The sequence below is a fragment of the Dipodomys ordii genome, unplaced genomic scaffold, assembly GCF_000151885.1.
Source record: "Dipodomys ordii isolate 6190 unplaced genomic scaffold, Dord_2.0 Scaffold58, whole genome shotgun sequence".
Taxonomy (NCBI): domain Eukaryota; kingdom Metazoa; phylum Chordata; class Mammalia; order Rodentia; family Heteromyidae; genus Dipodomys; species Dipodomys ordii.
In genome coordinates, this window is record NW_012267274.1 from 9,209,167 (window position 1) to 9,215,084 (window position 5,918).

The 5,918-nt window shown below is 48.7% G+C and overlaps 1 protein-coding gene across 2 annotated transcripts in view; it reads right to left on the reverse strand.

Moving 5' to 3' along the window:
- Positions 1–5,918, reverse strand: part of Bag3 (BCL2-associated athanogene 3) — a 31,280-nt gene that overhangs the window by 24,774 nt on the left and 588 nt on the right. The window lies entirely within an intron of this gene.

Sequence of the window (5,918 nt, forward strand, 5' to 3'; positions counted from 1 at the left end):
CGGGCGCCCAGCCAGGACGTGCTCCGTGCGCCCCGGCGGGTTTCGGCCTCTAGAGTGGCCGCCACGCCTTCGCGCCGCCCGGGGGTTCCCGGGCCTGCAGTCGGCGCGCGGGGTGTTTGTGGGAGAAGGAAGTCATCTTGAAGTCGGGGCGGGGGGTGGGGGTCGCGCCACCCCGCGCTCTCCGCCAGGACGCGGACAGGGGACAGCGGCATCCCGGAGTTATGTCTTGATCGCGTTCCCCGACGGGCCGGGGGGAGCCGGCCTGGGGGAGCCCGGGTGGCAGCGGTCCAAACCTGGGGGACAGGACGCACCCGCTGACGGCTGGCCTCGGGTTCCTTCATCGCGGGGAACCGACTTTCAGTTGTATTCTTTTCCTTGGTAGAGAGTGGTGCTGTCTTAAAGCTGGACCCGCATTTGCAAAATAAGGGACTGAATTAAACTGTTTGGTTTTGGGGTTTTTTGTGGAGTCTGGCTGAGTTGATGGGGACTGTACTCTTTCCCTCATTAGGCACCCTATTTTCCAATGTGCTTCAGAAAGAGGATGTTTAGGAGATCCAATTTAGATCCTTAAACATAGTGACTCCTTCTGTTCCTCGGAAATACTGTGGGTCTAGCTTCCCAGCTCAGATTCAGAGAATGTTCTGGAACCTTCAGACACAGTACCAGGGAGCTTTTCCTGCCCTTCAATTAGTCCTTCCGGAGTAATTCTAGAAAGGCCTGCCAGTCATCTCTAAAGGAATGTTTTCCACTTAGAGCAGCTTTGAAGTTCCAGATTTCAGTTTTGTAAAAGCGCAGAGGTGAGGGGGCCCCAGAAACTAACCCAGGTCACTAAATACATCAAGGACTGATGGATAAACCCAAATGCCAGCAAGCTAGTTTACTATAAGGAATAATGTTTAAGACTAGATCTTAGATTCACTGGCTAGTGTCTGTAGCACTGAACACAGGGCTAGGCCCAGAGTCCAGATTCAATAAAAGTTGATGTTTATTATAGGTTGACTCCAAAGTGAATTTTTCTTTCTATTCAGGGAGGAAACAAGTTTCTCAGGGATTAACAGAGCTGCTTCTGATGATTATACTATCCTTCATTTGGGACTTTGAATGGATTTCTCTAAAACAGAGCTGTAAGACTTGGAGAGCTGTCTGGAAGAAGTTCCTGTGAGCCATGCTGAGGGGCCCTGTTGGTATTTTTCCCCCCTTCCAGTGAGAATGCTTGTTCTAGAGGCCTCTCCCGTGTTCACTTGACAAAGTCAGAGCTCATGCATAACCTTGGATTCCCTAAATATTCCTTGACTCTGTGCACTCCTGCCAGTCTTCAGTGCCACCCTGTCTAGGTCACCTTCACTTCTGATCTGGATCCTAATCTTGTTTGTTTCTAATTCCATGGTCACGTGTCAGCTAGAGTGATCTTTTCAAGCCCAGAGTGGACCCTGCCCTTTCTCTGGTTATAGTCCTTTAATCCCTTCCATTACCTTCTGTGTATTCAAGTCCACTCCCCTCACCTGGTTGTGGACAGAGCCGTCTCCCTCACCTTGTACACACTGGCTAGCCCACTGACTGTATCATGCACACATGCTGCTTCCTCCTCCTGAATTAGGCCTCTGCTCCTGCCTCTCCCACATCCTCCTACCTTCCCTACCCCCTCCTGCCCAGGCTTGGTTCCTCTTCATTCTCTGGTATCTCTGGCATCACTTTCTCCATTCAACTAGTCTGGCCATGTGTTTCTTCTGCATTGTGATTGCTTCTTCAATTGGCTGACTCACTCGTGGACTGAGTTTCTTGAGAACAAGAATGGAGCCTTTTAAAAAAAATTTTGGCAGCTTTTGAACTCAGGGCTTCAAACTTACTCAGCTTACTTACTCAGCTGGTACTCCGCTACTTGAGAGAGCTCTCCAGCCCTCCTTTTGCTGGTTATTTTGGAAACCAAAGTTCTCATAGATGTTTCTAGCCGGGCTAGCCTCAAACTGTGATCCTCCAAATCTCAGCCTCTTGAGTAATTAAGATCACAGGTGTGAGCCCCTGGCATCTGGCCCGGAACAGAATCTTGACCAGCACTGTGTCCCCATCTGCTAGCATAATGCAAATTATAATTAAAGCAAAACAATTGCAATAGATACCATTTGACTGAACAATGACTACATGATTATTGCATTTAGTCTTTGTGGTGGAGGTTGTAATATGCTACCCAGACCTCCTTCCAGAAATGAGGCACTTACTCTACCTGCTGCAGGAAAAGGTCAGGACACATCTTATTTCTCTGCCAGCAGCTTAGGAGAGATGAGTTTTGTTAAAGTCATAGTGTAGTTGAGGAAACAGGCCTGCAGACCTTTAGTAACATGCTCAAGTTCATATAGATTAATCTTAGCTGTACTTTGGCTGAAGAGAACTGCTTTCTCCAAGGAAACACTTCCTTCTTGGTCAACCTGCTTTCAGGGATTGGTCCACCGAGAAACATGACACAGCCCCTTGGCCCAACTCAGCATAGGCCTAATGGGCCATCCCAGCAACAGGGCTCCCTCTCCGACAGACTGCTGTTGTCTTTGGGGCTGTGTCACCCTTCAGCCTGGCCCTGTGTTGCTCTTCAGAGAATTCCTGTGTCCTGCTTGCTAATGTCCACCTCACAGCCTGCTTCCCAAGGAACCCAAGGTAGAACAATGCTCAGTAGCTTTCTGGCTAGCCATAATGGAGCTGCTGCTTTTTAAAGCGGAAGCAACCGAGGTTTAGTGATGCTCACAGAAAGCTTTAATGGATGCAAGTGGGATCTGAGTTGAGGCAGTTGACTTGAGCCTACACTATTAATCAAGCACTCAATACATACGGTGAGTGACTCAATGGCTTAGTCTGACTAGGGAAAAAATGTTAAAAGGGAAAAAAATGCTAAAAGCAAGGACTGAGAAGCAAAACTCATGCACACGATTTTCCTCAATGCTGAAGAAGTAAGAGCAGCAGCCAGCTTCTAGGGAAGATGATAAATCAGACTATCAATGATGTACAGGAGCCGGGCTGAGTCATAGCACGGGTCACAGACAGGGGGGCTCAAGTCCTGCTAGGAGGGTGAGTTTTAAATGATTTCAATGTCTGGATGATCTAATCCATTTCTAAGGGAACATGAGCTGGCATCGAAGAACAGCCAGTTCTCCCCAAATTATGCATAAACCCTGATCATCCCAAATCATTGTTTTGTTTGGATGTTATCAGAGATTTACACAAGCAGGCATGCCTTCCCCATTCCTCCTCTCCCAGGGGCTGTTCAAAACCAGGGTCCCTAGAGGGGCATGTGGATGGGCAAGTGCATGAGACGAGGTGGGCCACAGGCAGAAGGAGTTAGTGTGGAGAAGGGGCGGAGATGTCTGGTCTGGTTATACTATGAAGACTCTGGTAGTAGGTTCTATAAATACACCCTAGTGGAGGTGGAGGGGAGAAATCAATATGGCTTAGCTGCAGTGTTTCAGATTGCAGCACTAACTTTGCATCTGTTTGTCATTAAAAGTTAAAGTCTGGGTGTGCTCTCTAGCTCAGCTGCCCTGTGCTCTCTGAACTCATGTGGCAGGTACATCCTGTAACAAGCATCTGGACCTTTAATCATAAACTCTCCTGTCTTGCTATTTAATTGTCTGCATTCTTCCCTGAAAGAATGGCAGGAGCTGTGGAACTTGGGGCTCTGGTGGTAAAAGCTAAGAGAGGTGTGTGTGTGTGTGTGTGTGTGTGTCAGTTCTGGGCTTGAACTCCAGCTTTTTTTTGGGGGGGGTCCTGTTGTGAGGCCTGAACTCTGGGCCTGGGCGCTGTCCCTCAGCTCTTCAGCTCAAGGCTAGCGCTCTACCACTTGAGCCATAGCGCCACTTCTGGCTTTTTTCTTTTTGCTTATGTGGTGCTGGGGAATTGAACCCAGGGCCTCAGGCATGCAAGGCAAACGCTCTACCACTGAGTCACCTTCCCAGCCCTTGAACTCCAGCTTTTATGCTCAGGGCTAGTACTCTACCATTTGAGCCATAATTCTACTTCTGGCTTTTTGGTGGTTAATTGGAAATACTGGTCTCATGAACTTTTCTACCGAGGCTAACTTCAAACCACGATCCTCAAATCTCAGCCTCTTCAGTAGCTAGGACTACAGGTGTGAACCTGTAAAGGTGCTTGGCTAAAACTACATTTTTCTTTTTTTTTTCTTTTTCTTTTTTTGGTCAGTCATGGGGCTTGAACTCTGGGCTTGAGTGCTGTCCCTGCGCTCTTCAGCTCAAGGCGAGCGCTCTACCGCTTGAGCCACAGCACCACTTCTGGTTTTCTAGTGGCTTTTATTGGAGATAGGAGTCTCACAGACTTTCCTGCCTGGGCTGGCTTTGAACCACAATCCTCAGATCTCAGCCTCCTGGGTAGCTAGGATTACAGGCATGAGCCACCAGCGCCCGGCAAAACTACACTTTTCTGATGAGAGGGTAGGAAGGAGTGAGGAGCACTGAGACCTGAGGTATTATGCTGGGCAGGAGAAGGCTAGATGCGCAGGAACAGGGCCAGGGGGTCTAGAGGAGAACAAGTCATATGGGGAAAGACACTAGGAGTTGCAGCATGACTCCAGGCATTGCTGGGCAGGTAGGAGAGAGCTGAGCATTCAGGGGTAGTAGAGAATAGATCTCATCAGCTGTGATTGGTGTGGATGGAGAAGTGAAGGCTATCTAAGGTGTGGGCAGGAGCTCTTCAACATGGAAGCACTACCATTGCTGCTCACTCCCATCCTAGACAATTTCAGGGTAGGGGAAGATAGCCCAGCCGGCTTTCAGTGACAATACATCTAAGCCCAGTGTGATGACATACTCCTGTAACTCCAGTTACTCTGGAAGCAGAAGGATCACAAATTTGAGGGGAACCTAGGCAACACAGACCCTGTCTCAAAAAATAAAATAGCCAGGTGCTGGTGCCCCATGCCTGTAATCCTAGCTACTCAAGAGGCTGAGATCTGAGAATCACAGTTCAAAGCCAGCCCAGGCAGGAAAGTCTGGGAGAATCTCATTGCCAATAAACCACCAGAAAACCAGAGGTGGTGCTGTGGCTCAAGTGGTAGAGTGCTTGCTTTGAGCTGAAGAGCTGAGGGACAGCGCCCAGGCCCAGAGTTCAGGCCCTATAACCAATCAACAAATAAAATAGACACATCCTGTGAGAATAACTACTACCTTCCTCCCCAGGTCTCAGACCCAACCTGTTCCCCTCACTTTCATCGCAAGACTGTCAATGCCCTTCTCATTGCCCAGCAGCCTGAGGAGGCATGACTAGTAGATGCACTGTATGATTGAAGAGCTATTAAGTAACTTGCTCAAGTTCACGTAGCTGAAGAGCCAGGATCTGGAAGCAGGCTTGTCTGCTTCCATGACCTATATTTAACAGACTAAACAAGCTTCTTGCCTTTTGTGGCAGTCTTTTCTTCCAATGCAAGTCCTAGCTGAGAGACTGCAGTGGGTTAAACAGTATTCCGGCCAAGTTCACGCCTACCTGGAACTGCAGAATAACACGTTACTTTGCACTTGGGATCCAATCAAGACAAGGTTATACTGGATTACAGGAGGCTCTCGTTTGATGTCCTTATGAGAAGCTGGAACTGTGGGCAAAGAGACACAGACACACAGGGAAAAGGCTGTACGACTGGAGTCATCACTCATCTAGAAGGACCATGGATTTCACAACCATCAGAAGACTGAAGAGGCAGACAGAATCCTCCCCTAGAGGTTCTGGAGCATGGCCCTGCAGACACCCTTCTGATTTCTGGCCTTCAGAACCATGAGATAATAAATTTCTGCTGCTTTAAGCCACTCAGTCTATGGCCCTTGGTTAGGAAATGAAGGCTGCAGTCACACCATAGATCTTTATTGCTCAGCCCAGCTGTCACTTCTGTAACCACAGCAGGAATGCCTCCTCCCTCCTCCTCCCCCCAA